Below are 21,672 nucleotides of genomic sequence, written 5' to 3' on the forward strand. Positions count from 1 at the left end.
TGCTCCCTCTTTGGCAGGAAGCAGTAATACCTGGTCACTGCTGCCTTAGGATGTGCTATTTACTAAATTTAAAAGTATGAAAAACTCAATTTAACTAGGAAAGTAAGAAAAACTTATTTTGCGCCCCGAATCTCACTATTCAAAGTGCTTTATAATTTTCATGCAAGTCAAGATTCACTACGAACTTTGCTATTGTACAGTATTAACATCCATTTTTATTAGAAACACGGACCTCTAGCATTCTACAGATAATTTTTTGAAAACCTGCAGTGCAAAATGACATTATCGAATCCCTCTGTCCTCATTAAATCAAGATTTCTTTAATCTCCAGTTCAGGACGACCACTCAATACACTGACTACATATGAAAACAAGTGAAAAAATAGCCCAAGAATCGAGTTTTCTTTATAAGCCGCGGTCCATGAGTTTTTCCGCCGCGGCCCAGTGGTGCCCTGTACTATAGCGTTGCCAGACGCACCATTATAATTACTAACTTTAAACGTAAATAAAACAAAACTAAAAAACTACTGAGGCTAAAGGGCTGCAATTTGGTCTGCATGATGATTGGAGGTTGGGTGATAAATATACCAATTTGCAGCCCTCTAGCCTCAGTAGTTTTGAAGATCTGAGGGTAGACAGAAACGTGAGGACGGAAAAGTGTGGACGGACAGACAGTGCCATCTCAAGTTTTCTTTTTCAGAAAACTAAAAATGCCTTCAGTACAAGTCAGCTGCTTCATTGTAATTACTATACATTTCACAAACAAATATCTATAACACAAGACGAATGTTCAATATTGTGACTACACACGTGATAAAAAAAGAAATTTCAATGTAAGACGACGGTTCAGCACCACATTGACTACACATCTTAATAAGAAAGGCTGACTACACTGGACATATATATTACTAAAAACAATACCCGCAGGAAAGGGAAACACGTGTGCATACATAAAAATAAATCTGCAGTACACAGCGACAATACTTGAATCTCATCACAGAAAATACCCGCAGTGCCAGAGAGCGTTGTTGAATCGTATCCTAACCGCACCTCCACAGATAACCTGGAGTTAAGAGAGGAAACTGAAACTCCAAATCAGGATTTGCAGCAGAAGTCGAGGATAATAGGAACAGATCGTCGAATTTATGCTTGCCATAACGCTTTCTATATTGGCCAGAGGTGAAAGGAAGCCCCAATGAACGAGAAAGCATTATGGAACTATAAAGGCAAGTGGCTATACAGACCGGGACGTATATCCTAAGAGAGAGTCACGGCAGCACTTGGTTAATGATCGCCTCATGGCACACGAAAGGATATGGAATTAGCTACTGTTTCTCTTTACTGAATTCAAGTCAGATGACATCAATACGGGAATTTATTTCTTATGGGGAATAACTGATGTTCCGTGTATCTCGTATATATATATATATATATATATATATATATATATATATATATATATATATATATATATTATATATATATATATATATATATATATGTGTGTGTGTGTGTATGTGTGTGTGTGTGTGTCTGGTTTCCTAGGAACTTGCTTTCTGCTTCCGTTATCCCCTCAAAAATATTGCGTCATGCCAATAGATAACTTCGGATTTAAATAACACTTTATTTTACTTCTCTCATTTCCCGTCCTTCAAACTTGGGAAAGTTACACATTAGTTTCCCAAACCATTAAGAAAACAATGATTGCTGTGCAGGTAATATGTAAAATAGAACTTCTTCCCCTTCTAAAACTATTTCTTATCTGTAAACTTATCTGGAACTCCATTTTTTCCCAATCTTTTATAATAATATTCCCGTTCAAGAAATTAATATAATTTCAACTTCTTTATAGTAAAATGGAAATAAATTAAAGTAACTCTCCAGGAAAACTGTATAAAGCAATAACACTTGCGATTCTTTATATTTCGGTTTATGGTTGGGTTTCCTTCAGTATCTTCATGCTTACTCAGTCATCACGAACTTCCAAATATATATATATATATATATACATACATATATATATATATATATATATATATATATATATATATATATATATATCAAGAATTTTTATAATATCCGTTTTCATTCTACACTGTATATGCTTAACGAAATAAAAAAAAACACGGTCTCACACACACACAAAAACAGACGCACACATGAAAACCGCAATGATGACAAAGAAATAAATAAATATATATATATATATATATATATATATATATATATAATATATATATATATATTATATAGCATAAAATACAGTACTGTATGTAAAAAACTCACCATGAAAAAATATAACTGTTCCAACGAAAAAAAGTTATGTAAACGCGAAGAGAATAACAGTCATTCGTTACATTTAGAAGCCTAGGTGTAAGAGCTAGTTTACAGTTAAAGAACTGTGAATATTATGGTTGAGGTTCATTGTTTACCCTGTTGATAAGGTTTTTAAAAGATGTGTTTTAGGGAAGGGTATCATGGAGTGGTTCATAACTTCATTGACCAAAACTAGTATAAATAGTATATATATGATATATATATATATATATATAGAGTATATATATATATATATATATATTATATTATATATATATATATATATATATATATGTATATATATAGTATATATATATATTTCTAACCCCCCTTTTGACAAAACTACACAAATTAACAATTCTTACCTGTGGGAGCAGGCGGCGCCCTCTATCTGCAAGCATGTCACTAGGCTAATAACCTCACATAAATACAAAATAAACTATTTATTACCCAAAGCAGATGAACATAAAATAGAGTAAATTGATTAATAAGTCATAGTGATAAACCCAAGTCTGTCCCACAAAGAAAACTATTAAGTTATCATTCCACTCTCCTGGCTAAGTATTCACTCCCAGACTCAAAATGTCAACTGTTATATTGTATTAGTCAAGTTAGAGAGCCCGTCTCTTAATATCTGGTATAGAGCCGTATTGTATTAAGTTAAGTTAGAGAATCCCGTCTCTAATATCATGGTATAGAGCCTATCTGTAATAAAGATATATAACAATATTAAGTAAAGAGATACACTTCACACTTCTCTCTTTTCAAAGGTAATATCAAGTAAAGAATGCATTTCACACTTCTCTCTTTTCAAAGGCAACTGTTTCTAAGTCATTTAAAATATGTGCCATACCTTTAAGATGGGGGGTTTTCTCACGACCTTGGCGTTAGCTCAACCTCTTTCTTCCTATCACAAAGGAATGTGTCTTTCCCCCAAGTGCCATGATCGGTCAGACCTGTGACATCTGTACAAACAAATGTAGATACCCACCACACCTCAAAACTGCCCCTGGCAACAGTACGTACAGCCACCAGCTTAAAAACGTATACGCATCAGATTCTTTCATTCGAGGAGGCTAGCTCTACAGCTCACTTTGTCTCCAAGCAAGGGCAGCTGACACATCAATTCATACCTGTAAGATAGCTCGGCCACCTATGTCCTTTGTTCACTCGTGTCTCACACCACATCAGCAACTAATGCACAATGTATCCATTTGCCACATGATTTAGGGCTACCTTCGTTGCTGGAGCCCTTGTGCCTCGCCGGATGCACAGAAGTTTAAGAACTCCTAGCACACAAATTGTGATCAGTATAACACCTAGCATGATCACTATTATTGGAATTGTGTAACGTTCATTGAAGAAAAACTCATCCTCGTCACTATCCTCCAGCGATGGGACTGTAACAGTCTCCACTGTAGGCAGAATTTGAACCGCCTCATGGTTTCCATGTAAGTGTTTCGCCTCATGGTTTCCATGTAAGTGTTTTATAAACACTTTTACAGACAAGTTGTAGACATGCCAACTAAGCACCATGAAGAAATCCAAGAGAACACGGCAGGAACCATCAAACAACTGGGATCCCTGTAGGATGAGCGAGTTGTTGTCCCCATTGCATATAGTAGAAATCTTGCATCTGATGCAGAAGACCGCTGTCGTTATCTCCATCGATATTACTTGATGTGGGTCAGGGAATCCTCTAAAGTCACAGTGAGTCGGTAAATTCTCGTGAGCTAATTCTAGTTCGCAACCTGACAGGTCAATATGTCGAAGAGTGAATGTCTTACTTTCACACACATAAACTAACACACATCCTAGTTCATAGTCAACTGCCAAGGACTGGAATTCTTCACCTAATATATACATAATCTTTACCCCTGTCCAACCTACTACCGACCCCTGGAAAGAACTAGGAAATGGCCTAAATATATAGCTGTGAAACGGTTTTTTATCACTGACTAGTATGTCAACAAGTAACCCCTTATCTGATAATTGTACCTTTAAAATCCCATAGTATCTATAGAGTAAATCTCCCGTAAAAATATTATTTGCTCCCCAATCATCCGCCACATCTTTTAAGGTTGACTCCAAAGTTCCCAACGGCAACATTTCCCTTGAAATTTTCCCCCGTGAAGCAACTACAACTGCCTCCACTTGGCTTTTAATCTCATTCAACAAAGATTCTGTTTCTCTTTCAACATTCAACAGTGTAGCGTGTATAGTGAAAAACGTCATGGTGACAGCTAGGTCTTCCCGGACTCCTTTTACTGTCGCGTGTAATATGTTACTCGATTTCCTCAACTCATTAAATCCGTTTTCTAATTTCTCATTTCTCCCTCTTAGAGAATTCCTAGCTTTACCATGTTTGGCGAGCTCCGCCTCTAATATCCCAACCTTCACCAAACTCATTATTGCTACTCCAGCTATGGCTGCAATAGCTACACCCCTGGCCACCAACAGCTGTACTGCCTTTTTCTGTCTTCTAGACGGGTCCCTCCCCCCGACTGGCTTTGTCTCTGGGACCCAAGTGATTGTTTCCACGATCTTGTCTTGTACCCTGTTTGCCGTTATTTTTATTTCTGCTAAAAGACGTCCCAGTAATGCGGACAGGTTTCTTGTAGTCTCAATTTTGTTTAACATGTTTACCAGTCCTTCAACTTTGCTACGCGATTCCTCGAGTTCCAATCTGGCTGAACCCAGGCTCTCGAACTCGATACTTATTGTCACTTTATCAGATGACAACCATACTAGGCGGTATTCCTCAATTAGCACTCCAGGACCCAGACGTACTTTCGTCTTTGCGAGCGCTATCAACCCCAATATTTCAGCATCTGACAGAACAAGAAAAAAAAGAAAAAAAAAACTGTCAGTTATCTAATTCTTTAGGATGACATTTACGTCAAGTAATAATAAAAAAAGGGAAATAATCGACCCTCCTCATTACAAACTCACCCAAGAGAGGAAAAACATATACATAATCCAATATTATTCCCAAAAATGTAATACGCACCATTACGGAATTTGCTACCGCAACAATCTCATCAACCAGAAACGGCCGGAAAAGAACCCCCTTACAAAGAACACCTCCGTGGAATGCCACAGTCAACAGAGAATAGTGCAAATCTCCGAGTAATCAACTCCAAAGGGAAAAATCAGCAACCGGATTTATCACAGCATTATTAGCAAAAATCCACCTAAGAACACTATAGATTTTTCTAGGCAGACTTGCAATGCCAGAAACCATTATGCCCCAAATATCCTACACACAGGAATTATCACATATTCATCATCACGTTTCTCAGCTAAGACAAAAATTTGCCATATTTCCAACAACTTCCCACGAAAAATATGAACCCCGAAATCTTACGCCAAACGCCACAGATTTGCGCATAATAAGAAAAAAAACTGTAGAAGGAAATGAAAGGGAGGAAAAAAAAGTTAACACATTTCGCCACCAAATTGAAAAAAAAACAGACAGCAAGAAAAAAAAAGAAAAAAATGCAATTGCGCGACAATATATTAATCACCACAACCAATTCTTTTCAATTTCGAGATATGTGTTAACCTCGACCGACCTGTTTTTTCCTCTAAGACTACAAATCTGTTTCCAATTTTCTCCTCAATGACTTTAAAAGGACCTTCAAACTTTGGGCCTAATTTGTAGTTTAGTTCATTTCTCACGTTAAGTTTTAAAAATACCTTGTCTCCAACATTGATCTTGGGATCAGATGTCTTACCAATACTTTTCTGTACCATTTCTCTGGTTGTGGATTCGAGATTACGGCTGAGACAAGCATGTCTCTCCTCGCTGTGGATACCAACGCCTCGATTGTATCCTCCCCATGATGAGGTATAGTTAGCAAATCAAATGTGCCTCGTGCTGGGCAACCAAACAAAGCTTCAAATGGAGACATTTTAATGGAATCACTAACCATAGTGTTAATACTATGTCTAACAATATCAACATATCTGTCCCAATTCTTATCATTACCACCTACAGTTTTCCTGAGAGCCTCGAGCACTTTCCTGTTTGCTCATTCACACAACCCATTAGCCTCAGGTCTGTATGGAATAATTGTTACTTTCTGTATCCCCATGACTTCCGCTAAACATTCCAAAGTTTTGTTCACAAATTCTCTACCATTGTCGGTCAATAGAACTTCGGGTGAGCCGTATCTGCAAATGATACCATTGAAAAATGCTATGGCTACTTCTTCAGCTGTTTTATGCTTAAGTGGGAAAACTTCTACTATCCTTGTAAGTTCATCTATTATCACTAACAAGTACTTGTTCGCATACCTAGACTCACAAAAATTCCCCAGGATATCCATATGTATTCTCTGAAAAGGTCTACTCGGTATAGGATACGATCTTAATTTGCATGAAGTTATTCTTGCAGGCTTACATGCGTTGCACAATGTACAATTTCTCACAAAATTTTCCACATCTTTCCCCATGTTTTTCCAAATGTATTTAGCACGAACCTCATCATAAACTTTTTCTATTCCCAAGTGTGGACTACCAAACTTGCAATGAACTATATCCAAAACCACTGGAATTAGGACTTTTGGAATTACGATCTGTGTCGTATCTCCTTTACTTTCACTGGTTCTCAATTTATATTTAATTTTTCTAACCAATAGATTACCTTCTAACTCCAAACTCGAAAAAGGCAACTTATAACGTTTCCTGACTAATACCCCTTCAAGAAACGCTTTCGTGTCTGCTAGAATCTCGTCTTCATCTTGCCTTTGCTCTATGAGAGATATATCCCATTGTATAGCCTCATTAGGGACTTGCGCGACTTGGAATTCTCTGTGTCGTGAAAACTTCTACCAACAGCATCTGCAACTATGTTTAATTTGCCCTCTATATATTTGAGCTTTGCATCAAAATCTCTGATAGTCAAAAACCATCGAGCTCTTTTAGGCGAGAAATTGGGTTTATTAAAAAGATCTAATAATGGCTTATGGTCTGTAAGAACTTCTACTTTGTTCCCCATCAGTAACATTTTAAAATGAACCAAGCTCGACACTATTGCAAAGGCTTCTTTATCTATGGTAGCCATTGATATCTCGTTGCTGCCCTTTGTCCTGAACTTCCTGGTATAAAAGGCTATGGGATGTAATTTCCCATCAAACTTTTGCATAAGGCAAGCACCTATACCTTCCTGGCTGGCATTGGTCACTAATGTAAAAGGTTTGCTAAAATCTGGAAACTTCAAAACGGGGATTCGTTAGCGTATCCTTGAGCTTTTGAAAACTCTCCGCCTGGGGTTCCTTCCATTGAAATTGAACGTCTTCCCGCAATACATCTGTTAGGGGAGCTGCTATATTAGAGAACCCTTTCACAAACCTCCTGAGGAAACCGGCGATACCCAGGAATGACTTAATCTCTTTCTTTGATCGGGGGTGCGAAAATTCGCTATTGCTTTGACTTTATCGTCATTTACTCTAATCCCTTCCTTAGATATGACATGGCCTAGATATGTAATTTGCTTTTTCAAGAATGAAGACTTGGCTAGCTTAATTTTCAACCCTGCTAATCTAAGCCTCCTAAGTACTTCTGTAAGCACTTCCAGGTGTTGCGCGATTGTGTTTGTTGTGACCAATATGTCATCCATATACACAAAAACATTTTTGCCCAATAACCCGTGCAAAACTGTGTTCACCAACCTGGTAAAGGTCATCAGACTGCCTGATAAACCAAAATGCATTCGCGGAAATTCAGTGTCCCTTGGGCACTGAAAAAGTGGTATATTCCTTGCTACTGTCACTAAGAGGGACCTGCAAAAAAACCTGCACCAAATCAATTGAGCTATAAATATTATGTCCGCCGATTTCAACAAAAAGATCTGGTATGCACGCGACTGGATAGCAGTCAGGGATCGTCTTTTCATTTAAATGTCTAAAATCGACGCATATGTGGACAAAACTGTCCTTCTTAGGCACCGCTAGCAAGGGAAAGTTGTAAGGAGATACGCTAGGTCTAATGATTCCTTCTTCCTCCAATCTATTGACCTCTTTCTCTACCTGTTCTCTGATTTTGCTTCCCCTCCCATCCACAGATATTATGTCTTAGCTTTGCTTATCCTTCCGTAACTCTAGTTTTATCTGCACCCCTTCTCTGGCCAGGTCCACCAAAACAACATCATCAGCAAATATTACACTCTACTGGACTTCTCTTACATCTGAAGTAATAACATCCAACACAAGGTCAAAGATGTAGGGACTGAGAGTTGAACCTTGATGTAAGCTAACTCTTACATTATACTTTTTTTTTTCCCACAGTGCTCATTACTTCATTGGTAACCTCTGCATACATATCCTGGACTGCTTTAACATACTTTTCTTGACACCCTTCTCTCTCATACATCTCCACACTTCTTGCCTAGGTACCTGATCATATGCCTTCTCTAGATCAATAAATACTAGATGTAGCCCTCTCTGTCTTTCTGCATGTTTTCCATTGTTTTTCCATATATATATATATATATATATATATATATATATATATATATATATATATATATATATATATATATATATATATATATATATATATATATATATAATTATGTGTATATATATATATATATATATATATATATATATATATATATATATATATTATATATATACACACATATATCTAACAGGTATGAATTGATGAGTCAGCTGCCCTTGCTTGGAGACAAAGTGAGCTGTAGAGGTAGCCTCCTTGAATGAAGGAATCTGATGCTATACATTTTTAAGCTGGTGGCTGTCCGTACTGTTGCCAGGGGCAGTTTTGAGGTGTGGTGGGTATGTACATTCATTTGTACGGATGTCACAGGTCTGACCGATCGAGGCACTTGGGGGAAAGACACATTCCTTTGTGATAGGAAGAAAGACGGTTGAGCTAAAGTCAAGGTCGGGAGAAAAACCCCATCTTAAAGGTATGGCACATATTTTAAATGACTTAGAAACAGTTGCCTTGAAAAGAGAGAAGTGTGAAATGTATTTCTTTACTTAATATTGCCTTTGAAAAGAGAGGTGTGAAGTGTATCTCTTTACTTAATATTGTTATATATCTTTATTACAGATGATATTAGAGACAGGATTCTCTAACTTGACTAATACAATGTAACAATGTAATGTAACAATTGACATTAAACTACAAGTGTCTTTTCGATATCCATAATCACTCTGCTTCAGAAATAATATGATGTATAACAAATTGGATATTACACGACATTTCTAGCTTGATGTTTGTGAATATACCAATATCAAGGTGGTGTGATATATAGATTTTATTTATTTGGTTATTCATTTAGTTATTCATTTAGTGCAAGGAACAACTTCAAGCAAATAGGTCAAAAGTAAGTATACTGACGATACATGGAATATAATTCTCCAAACCATTCTGATGCGAAGGCTTTCCTCTAACAGAGCCCAAACGTCAGACCTCATGTCGTTACATTTAGAAGCCCGGGAATAAGTGCTAGTTTACAGTTAAAGAACTGTGAATATAATGGTTGAGGTTCATTGTTTACCCTGTTGTTGATAAGATTTTTAAAACACGTGTTTTAGGGAAGGGTATCATGGAGTGGTTCACACACACACATATTATATATACACACACATTTATATTAATATATATAATATAATTATATATATATATATATATATATATATATATATTATATATATATATATAGATATATTATATATATTAATAATATATATAAATATATAATATAATATATATATATATACAGTGAAAATTGAAGGTGGTTCTAACAACCAGTGGACATCAGCCGATGCAAGGTGAAGGCAATCCTTTATTCCCATTATGTACTTTTATTGTTGCGACGTTTCAAGACATAAAAGTACCATTATCAAGCTAAAAAAAAAAAGATAAAACAAAAGTTAAAATCACAAACTCGGAATACATATTAAAAGTTTAAAAAGTTTACAAATATAAAAAAACAAGTACAAGAGCAGGGAGGAGTCAATACCATAAGGTGCTGAAAGCACAGACCGAGTGACAATTCGGGCCGGGTCAGCTTCGACTTGAACTCACGAGAGATACAGAGGTGTTGAGGAAGACTGGGTGTTTAACTGCGGAACGAGTTGTTTAATGAAAAGTGATTCTAAAATAGCTAAATGCTGTTCGTTAGGGGATTGGCCTATAATTTTAAAATCTTTGTAATTCATGTCATGTTTACATTTCTTTGTATGCTCGCATATACATGAAAACTCAGGATTAGTTAATTTGACACCTGTTCTATAACTAACGCCTCGATGAGAGTCTAATCTCACTTTGAGTAACCTCCGTGTGGAGCCGAAGTACTTCCCTAGATTACATCAAGGGCAATTAAATAGATATACGACTCCTGAGGTCATCGGTGGATTGAGTTTCTCCTTGTGTTTAAACAAAGATCTAATATTCATTAGGTTGCAAGGTATTAGTCTTAATTCAATTGCAGGAAAAAAACTTTCTATTAAGAATTTCAATTCACGGTAGAAATTTTTGTGTTGAATCACAACTACAAGGTATAGAAAACTTTTAACAATTTAACTGCTCGTTGGACTCCATTCTTTTCTAAGAACGACTTGAATATTTTTAAAGAACTTGGGAAACGAAAAGATCTAACAGTAACAAAACCTGACAAGGGAAAAGGTACTGTAATACCAAATAAATACGAATACATACAAAAGATGGAAAATATTTTAGGAGATGAATCTAAATTCAAAAAGACAGGAGAACTTCAATATTCTGCTATCTTTAAGATAGAAGACCGAATCAACCGTTTTTTGAAATACCTTAAAGACTCGAAAATTATTAGTGAAAATACTTATACTTCATTATATGGCACAGGTGCGTCATATGGGGTGATGTATGGGTTACCTAAAATCCATAAAGAAGGTATACCAATGAGGCCTATACTAATTACAAAATTGCCAAATTTCTTGTGCCTCTCCTAGCGCCTTTAACTACCAATATCTATAGTTGTAAGAATTCAGAACATTTTAAAGAAAAAATCTTACCCCAGGATTCAGACTTATTTATGGTTAGCATGGATGTAGAGTCTCTTTTTACTAATGTACCGGTAGAAGAAACCATTGATATTATTGTTAGCCGTATTTTTACTGACCCAGATGCTACTTTTAATCATTTTAACCTAACGGATTTTAGAAAATTGCTCAAGCTCGCTGTGCAGGACACAGCATTTGTTTTTAACGGCAAACAGGTTGATGGTATGGCGATGGGATCCCCTTTGGGTCCCACCTTTGCAAACATTTTTATGTGCTCCCTGGAGGAACGCATACTGGACAACTGCCCTTTGGCCTACCATCCATTATTTTATAGTAGGTATGTGGATGATACCTTCTTGTTCTTCAGAGATAAAGATCAGGCTGACAAATTTCTTGATTATACCAATGAAATACAATACAATTTCACAATTGAATATGAAAAGGAAAATAAACCATTTTTAGATATGATGATCATTTTAACACCGCGGTTTTTAGAAAGGAAACGTTTACCGGCCTGGGATCGAATTTTTATAGCAACTGTTTTTATAAGTGTAAACTAAACTCCATGTCTACCCTCTTTCATAGGGCTTTTAACATAATGTCTAACTGGAATCATTTTCACAATGAAATAACCTATCTCCACCAATATTTCACTGATAATTGCTCTCCATCGAAACTTTTTTTATAAACACCTGTACAAATTCTTGAACAATATCTTCCATCCTAAAATTAAAATACCAACAGTGCCAAAATTACGATTGTTTGCAAATGTCCCATTTATTCAACACAAAAATTTCTACCGTGAATTGAAACTCTTGATAGAAAGCTTTTTCCTGCAATTGAATTAAGACTAATACCTTGCAACCCAATGAATATTAGATCTTTGTTTAAACACAAGGAGAAACTCAATCCACTGATAACCTCAGGAGTCGTATATCTATTTAATTGCCCTAGATGTAATCTAGGGAAGTACGTCGGCTCCACACGGAGGTTACTCAAAAGTGAGATTAGACTCTCATCGAGGCGTTAGTTATAGAACTGGTGTCACATTAACTAATCCTGAGTTTTCATATATACGCGAGCATACAAAGAAATGTAAACAACATGAATTACAAAGATTATAGAATTATAGGCCAATCCCCTAACGAACAGCATTTAGCTATTTTAGAATCACTTTTCATTAAACAACTCGTTCCGCAGTTAAACACCCAGTCTTCCTCAACACCTCTGTATCTCTCGTGAGTTCAAGTCGAAGCTGACCCGGCCCGAATTGTCACTCGGTCTGTGCTTTCAGCACCGTATGGTATTGACTCCTCCCTACTCTTGTACTTGTTTTTTTATATTTGTAAACTTTTTAAACTTTTAATATGTATTCCGAGTTTGTGGTTTTAACTTTTGTTTTATCTTTTTTTAGCTTGATAATGGTACTTTTATGTCTTGAAACGTCGCGACAGTAGAAGTACATAATGGGAATAAAGATTGTCCTTCACCTTGCATCGACTGATATAGATATATATATATATATATATATATATATATATATATATATATATATATATATATATATATATATATATATTGTCATGGTAATGGCTTCATAGCAACAAATGATAAGTTAAAGGAAATAAAAATGCATTTTCTTCAAGTAGGTCTGCAGCAAAGAGGCATTCGCGCATGTGTTGGAGGTACCTATTCTCATGATGGCTCTAGAATCGGCAGGAGTTTGTGGAACACAACACATGCAGTCACGTTGTCAGAAAATGCAGTGAAATGTGATCCAATACTTCGTCGAGATTCTTCTAGGATGTTCTGGTCATCTCGGGAGTCTGTGACGTTCATGCTCCGGCCCCCGTAGGCCCCGCCCCCAGGTCACCGTATAAATACGACTGACAAAAAGTAGAAAAGATCAGTGAGAGACACAGATCAGATTATTAGTGAGAGATCAGCAGCAGAGATCATCAGAGAGAGATAGGAGAAGAAGGAACAGACGAAGGATCAGAGAGGAAAAGGTGCTCAAGAGTTGGTCGAATTCTGGTCGTGTCCTCCTGTTAGAGAGAACGACCGAGGTATTTTCGTCGTTGAGCAAGCCTTGAGAGCAGAAACGTTTTACAAGAGGTTTCGAGGAGTTCCTGCCCTTCGAGTATCAAGAATAGACATTGTTTTCTGCAATACGAAGTCAAGAAGACATCTGCAATTACAGTTCTCGTTTTGTGAAGCCACCGCTTCGAGCATACATCTCCAATAGCGCAAAACTGGCCAACAAATACTTTCATTACCCCTCTGTTTCCCCAGTTCGCGCATTGTAAGATTTTACTTGTGGTATGTAAATAGGAGAAACCATTCTGCATTTATCTTTGTTAGTAAGTTTGTAAATAAACCTTTGTTGTGTTAGTGTTTCTTTCTATATTCGTATCCCCAGTTTCAACTATTGGTGTTGAATTCTTTTTGTTTATCATAATATCGAACTTGGATCGGACCTCTCACGGGGTCCGCAACATTTTGCGACCTTGGCCAGTATTTTCTGCACTGTAACAGATTGAAACAGGGAGAATATAGAAAGAACCAGAATGAGTGAGATGGTGAAAGAGTTTATTGAGTCAGGTAAGCTCCTAGGTCAAGAGGGGAATGGTCTCCATGAGTATGTTGAAAGGAAAGAAAGGGAAAAGTATGAGAGAGAAGAAAGAGCAGCTGAAAGAGAAGTGAGGAAAATGCAGCAAGAGGTAGAAATGTTAGTAATGCAGCAGAAAGAAATAGAGAAAGAACGTATGCATGAGTTGGAAATTGCGCGGTTAAGACAAAGTACTAGTAACAGTCAGACAGGCAAAAATGAAAACTGAGCTGATAGGTTAGGTATGAGTGGAGTGTTGAAATTAGTACCAAAGTTTGATGAGGAAGATGTTACGACATATTTCATGTGTTTTGAGAAGTTAATGGAAAGAGTAGGTTCTCCTAAAGAAATGTGGACTTTATATTTACAGTCAGTCTTGAGTGGTAGGGCGCTTACTGTATATAGTTGTATGTCTAAGGAGGAATGTGATGATTATGATATTGTGAAAGAAACTGTTCTTAGCGCGTATAGGTTAGTACCGGAGGTGTACCGTAAGAAATTTAGAAGTTTGAGAAAGGATGAGAATATTACGTATGTAGAATACAGTAAGAAGTTAAAAAGGCTGTTTTTTGATTGGTTAACTTCTGCTAAAGTTGAGGATTTTGATGTTTTGAAGAACTTAGTGTTGTTAGAAAACTTCAAAGATAACGTATCCCCTGAGATAAAGCTTTATATAGAACACAGGCGAGAAGTATCTCTTGCAGGAGCAACTAGGTTAGCTGACGAATATAGTCTAACTCATAATTTGAGTGTTAGTAAAAAACGAAATGATCCTTCGTCTGGTAGAGTACAAAGCAGTAAAGATTTCAGTTCTAGTAATAGCAATGCGAGTAAAAGTGACTATTCCTGTTATACATGCGGAAAACCTGGTCATACGTCTAAGGTTTGTAGAAGTAAAGTGGCATCTAGTGGCTCAGAATTAACTTGTTTCCGATGTAATAGGAAAGGGCATTAAGTGAGAAATTGTGCAGTAGAAAGGAAGACGTTAAGAAACTAGTGTCTCTAGTTAACCTTTCGTCAAGTAGGAATGATGTGATGAGAGAAGCTAGGAAATTTTTTTCAGTTTCCTCTCTTGGAGGAGTATTTTCGAGGGAAGTAGTCTTGCTTCGAGACACAGGAGCTGCTGTTTCACTGATTAGGAGAGAGAGTGTTCCAAAAAGGGCGGAAATCAATATGGAAGAAAAAGTCATGCTAGATTTCCTAACACTTGTGTTCTTTGTCCTTTGTTGAAGGTCAGGTTTAGACACAGATGTAGACGACGGTCGTAATTTGTTCATGAATTCGAACGAGAGGCAAGGTTTATCTTGGTGTGAGTGTGGCTGAGAGACCTGATTCTGTCGTTGACAGTGATAGCCAAACGGAAGGTGTAGCTGTCGAGAGTAACAGTAAATGTACCGGTATCTAGTACTAGTTACGGTGATGAATTAGACACTAACCTTTTGGATAAGGATGAGCTAGTCATGTTTCAGAGAGAGGATGAGACACTGACCCGAATTTTTTAATGTGAGCTGGATGATGATCTTGATGATGTTTGTAAGGATACTTTTTGTTTAAAGGACGAAGTTTTGTGTCGTTATGTTCGTCCTAAGTAAGGTAGTAAAGGGGAAATCACCGAACAATTAGTGGTTCCTAGGAAGCTCTGTGAGCTAGTTTTGAAATTAGCACATGATGAGCAAAGACATTTTGGAGTAAATAAAACTTTCAAGTGTATTAGTAGGGGGTACTTTTGGCCTAAAATGAAGAGTGACGTAAAGAGGTATGTTTTAAGCTGTCATAAATGCCAAATTGCCGGGAAACCGAATCAAGTAATTCCCAGAGCTCCATTGTGTAATATTCCTTCAGTAGGCAAACCTTTTGAGAATGTAGTTATCGATATGGTCGGACCTTTGCCTAGAAGTAAGGGTAGAGAAGATTACATAACTAATCTAGAGTATTATAAAAACAATTTAAGAGATGCTTGGCAACTAGCACGGGAGAACGAGAGTGGAAGTCAAGGGGAAACTAAACGGAAACATGATCTTAGAGCGAAAGAGACAAAGCTCCGTGTAAGAAATGAAGTTTTAGTACTAGTCCAGAAAGAAGGTTCCACTTTATCTTGTAAGTTCGAAGGTCCTTTTCCAGTGTTAGAGAAGAGGGGAAATATACATTATGTAATTGATATGGGTAAGCGTAGAGCAAAGCGGATGCATGTAAACTTGATTAAGAATTATAAAGAACGCCCGGTACTGTGGCCACCGCCAGTGTTCGATGTGACAGTGTTACTGAGAGAAATTAGTTTTGAAAAGATGCAAGAGGTGTTTTAGTATTTCAAAGATTTAAGCAGAGTTCAGAAAAGAGAAAAAGTAAGAGAGAAGGGTAATGTTATAGCAGGTAGTCTCTAGAGTTTTCAGAATGAGTAGCCTAATGACTGTTTTCCATTTTGGCACGAGTGGTTGAGTGGATGAAGAAGTGTCAAAGTTTTATGCAGAATTGTTCCCCTGCTGTTTAATTCTTGTTTCTCTTCAGAAAAAAATAAAATCAGTTGATTTCATTTTTTTTCTTTTTGGGGGGGGACATGTCATAGTAATGGCTTCATAGCAACGAATGATAAGTTAAAGGAAATGAAAATGCATTTTCATCAAGTAGGTCTGCAGCAAAGAGGCATTTGCGCATGTGTTGGAGGTACCTATTCTCATGATGGCTCTAGAATCGGCAGGAGTTTTGTGGAACGCGACACGCGCAGTCACATCGTCAGAAAATGCAGCGAAATGTGATCCAATACTTCGTCGAGATTCTTCTAGGATGTTCTGGTCATCTCGGGAGTCTGTGACGTTCATGCTCCGGCCCCCGTAGGCCCCGCCCCCAGGTCACCGTATAAATACGACTGACAAAAAGTAGAAGAGATCAGTGAGAGACACAGATCAGATTATCAGTGAGAGATCAGCAGCAGAGATCATCAGAGAGAGATAGGAGAAGAATTAGCAGATGAAAGATCAGAGAGGAAAAGGTGCTCGAGAGTTGGTCGAATTCTGGTCAAGCTGTCCTGTTAGAGAGAACGACCGAGGTATTTTTGTCGTTGAGGAAGCCTTGGGAGCAGAAACGTTCTACAATAGGTTTCGAGGAGTTCCTGCCCTTCGAGTATCAAGAAGAGACATTGTTTTCTGCAATACGAAGTCAAGAAGACATCTACAATTAGAGTTCTCCTTTTGTGAAGCCACCGCTTCGAGCATAGATCTCCAAAAGCGCAAAACTGGCCAGCAAGTACTTTCATTACCCCACTGTTTCCCCAGTTCACGCATTGTAAGATTTTACTTGTGGTATGTGAATAGGAGAAACCATTCTGCATTTATCTTTGTTAGTAAGTTTTGTAAATAAACCTTTGTTGTGTTAGTGTTTCTTTCTATATTCGTGTATGATATATATATATATATATATATAGATATATATATATATATATAAATATATTAAATAAATTATATATTATACATAATATGTGTATGGTATATATATATATATAACAGATAAATAATATGTGTACGTTATATATATATACTATACTATATTTATTTATATAGACTAGTTTTGGTCAATGAAGTTATGAACCACTCCATGATACCCTTCCCTAAATTCACGTCTTTTAAAAATCTTAACAACGGGGTAAACAATGAACCTCAATCATAATATTCAGTTCTTTAACTGTAAACTAGTACTTACACCTAGGCTTCTAAATGTAACGAATGAGCTGTTATTCTCTTCGCGTTTACATAACTTTTTCCGTTGGAACAGTTATATTTTTTCATGATGATTTTTACATTTCAGTACTGTATTTTATGCTATAATATATATATATATATATATATATATATATATTATATATATATATATATATATATATATATATATAATATAATACGCATTATTATGTACCGCTCTGTCTCTCCCTTCCAAGTTCCGTTTCTATGCTGTTTTGATGTGTGCTATTTTTTACTTTCCCTAACTTCTCTTCTGATCTCTTGTTTTTCCCCAGTTTTCCTTAATAACACTTACAATCCAAATTCTCATTGGTATTTTTCATGAATATTCACAAATTTTGACTTCAACCAATATTCCTTGTTTTCCTTGTTTTTCATTAATGTGTTTTCTCTTTATTTCCTCTAATATCATCAACCTCTCTTCACAATTATTTTTTCTTTCTCTAATGAAAATATCACGTCACTCAGCCACCATGCTTTTTTTCATTTTTTCCATCTATTAAACACTTCATTCTACTTTCTAAGCAAAATTGATCTTGAAATGTTAAAGTCAGATGTCCTTCCAATCTATCTATCCACCTCTCTTCATCAGTAACCATTTTTTTTTTAGTTAACCTCAAATCTGCACATCTAAGATACATTCGTGTCATCTTTATTTTTTGATGATTACCAACTTTGGTACAGCTAAAGTCAAACGTCTATCCAGTTTACTGATCATTCGTGTTCTTCCCATCATTAATGAAATCTCTTCACTCCTCTTCCTAATCAATCAAAATTCTAGACACTTTGAAGCCAAACACCCTCCCAATCCACTTCCTTTACCTATCCTTCACCCTATGAAACATCCGCCTCACTTTATTTCTGGCCATTCGCAATCCTGGAAATGCTAAAGTCAAACGTCCTTCCAGTCTAACCTCTTGAGCCGCTCGAGGACGCCCACAACACATGCAGACCCTTTGAATGTGTAGAAATAAAATCTTGCAGATATGCTGGGACATGAGGTCTGGCCTTTGGGCTCTGTTAGAGGAAAGCCTTCGCATCAGAATGGTTTGGAGAATTATATTCCATGTATCGTCAGTATACTTACTTTTGACCTATTTGCTTGAAGTTGTTTCTTGCACTAAATGAATAAATAACTAAATGAATAACCAAATAAATAAAATCTATATATCACAACACCTTGATATTGGTATATTCACAAACATCAAGCTACAAATGTCGTGTAATATCCAATTCGTTTTAAATCATATTATTTCCGAAGCAGAGTGATTATGGATATCAAAGACACTTGTAGTTTAATGTAATATATATAGATTATATATATATATATATATATTATATATATATATAAATATATATCTTATGTATAACGCTGACAGTCGGACCATGTATGCATGTAATATGTCATTATAAGCGTATGTTTGCTATAGACAGCGAAACTACAGGACCGAATTGAACCAAAATCGGACCACAATGAAGATTTTGTAGGGTATTGCTTTTAACCTGAGGCCATTTTGATCCGGATATCCGGCCATGCTAACTTCTTTAGTATTATGTGTACAGAAAAAAAAAGAAAGCATTATTCTGATAGAACTTTTTACGAGGATTCCAAATATGCTCATACTTTTCTAATTACCTCAAATGTTTTCTAACTGTCATTAAGTGTCTCATGCCTTACCCCTGTTGTCCTAGCAGGCCACCAGGATTTGGTCGAAATACGTGGAAGTGGAGACAGATTAAAAAATTCCCAAACCTTTCCTTTCCTATTGTATCTATTCCTTTGGGGCAGCGGCACCCTCATTAACACCTACCCTCTAGCGAGATCCCTTTTGACCCACCTGACCCTTGCCTTTCACACCTAGTAACTCCGCCTAGATAAGCCTTTCTCTCCCTTGGGATGCGCTCCTATTGTTATGGATAATACAAATACAAGATAATGTCGAAATACTGTTTTCTTCCGGCACTACCTGAGGATTAAGAAGGTGTGTGTGAAAGATATGAACAATACCAGCTGACCATCGAAAACATTTAAGATAACGACCACACTGATGGGGATATAAGTGCCCCTGGGTGCCCTGTAACGTCAGTTAGGGAGGAAGCCTTGTCATGATACCCTAAGTCTGTTGGTATCTCTGTACCTAGTTGTCCCTAACGAGTTGAGAGAGGCCCTAAGGGCCCAGCCCTGCCCTCCGTTGGTTTGGTGCCTTATCAGAAGACTTAAGCAAGAAGTCTTACAAGCCCTTCTCAGATTTATACTAAGATGATAAGGTCACACATTCAGGTATCAACACACACACACACACACACGCCCACGCATGAGCGGAAATTGGTAGTTGGCAACAGCTTACATCAGTAAACCGTAAATGTTCCGTAAAACATACATAAAATCGTGGACGTGGGTGGTTACGCCAAATGTCACCTGACGTAACTCCAGGCATTGCACGTGGGACCCAGGGTGACTGCAGAGGGGGGTCACCAGCATTGTTCGCCGCTGCTGTTTTCTTCCCGCCGCGAAGCACGTGGGTCTCCTAATTGCGCTGTAGCCTACAGGGAAACCGATTCGCACATTTACAACCCTGTATGACGTGGCAAGGCTGTAGCGTGGTTTTAAAGGTTAGGTCGGCGCCCTCAGGTCAGCTGTTGTTTCCATCTCCGAGACCAGCAGTCTCCTCCAAGTACTCTCTAAACGCCCTTGAAGATGCCAAACCTCACAAAACGACCAAGGAAGGGACCATCAATGTCACATCTTGCAGAACCTTCTTTCGGCCTGGAGAAGACTCCTACAGCCACTCCTGCAGACACTCAGGATGAGGGAAATGTCATCTGCCACCTACAGGAGTCGGAGTTGGATGAGATACAGAGTGATGACAGCAACACGGAAACTCTCCATGAAGCTACCCCCATTGATGACAGACAGAACGTTCCCTTGATCGAGACGGAGGACAGCCAAGACGCTGAGGACAACATGCCACCGGGGAGTAAGAAGAACCTCTGTGTCATCCTGTCGGACGAAAATGAGAGGCTGGTGGGTGAGTGGCTCGAGCATGAAGCCTAATTCATGTACAACAAGGGGATGGCTGCCTACAAGGACAATGCCAAGGTGTGGAAGGCCTTTGATGACAAGGCCAAGTCACTTAGGCCACCAATGACTGGTTCACGTCCCTCAGGAGCCGCTTCAGACGCCTCACCGCCGAGAAGAGTGGCCAAGGGGCGAGCAGACAACTGACGGACCGGGAGAAGTGGATATTGAACATATTCCACTTCCTCAAGCCCAACATCATCTGTCAGATGATATACATACCATTGGTACTACCAATGGTATGTATATTATAATGTCTGACTTAATTTTTTTTATATGTTGAGAATATACAATATTTTACAGTACATGCAGAATTCTATCAAAGTGAATTTATAACCTTGATTTTCAGAAGAGGAATGTTTTTACATTCTCTCATACATGTTCCATCACTTTACAGTCAGCTCTGTTTAAAGGCGGCCCTTTTGTACCCCACGGCCTCACAACGGTGGACGTGGTACCGACGAGAAGTTGACATACATAGAACGTTACATTTTCGGCGCAATTTACGGGGCTGGCTTTATGTCCGTCAGCCCGTGTCCTGTTTACCAGCTGTTCAAGGTCATTTCACCACGTTGATGCCCATGATCCACATACGTGGCCATACGCCGTCATGATACGTGAATGTGTGACCCCAGCATAAAGATGAGCTTTCCACTTATCTTATGCTATACCACTCACTATGGCATTGCGTGTCCAGACTATTGCCATCAGGACCTACCTACTCCATTCATTGGTAACATCAAGATATAAGTTCCTCGACGACGAATTCTACTGGCACATCCTATATCTGAGTTGACATCCACTGACTCATCAGGTAAAGTGCCGAGAACTGTACTTTCGATTTGCTATTAGTGTTTGTCAATCAGTCCCTATTACTAAAACCCATATCCTATTCCCAAATCCACATTCCATTTTGAGT

The sequence above is a fragment of the Macrobrachium nipponense genome, chromosome 11 (assembly GCF_015104395.2).
Source record: "Macrobrachium nipponense isolate FS-2020 chromosome 11, ASM1510439v2, whole genome shotgun sequence".
Lineage (NCBI taxonomy): Eukaryota > Metazoa > Arthropoda > Malacostraca > Decapoda > Palaemonidae > Macrobrachium > Macrobrachium nipponense.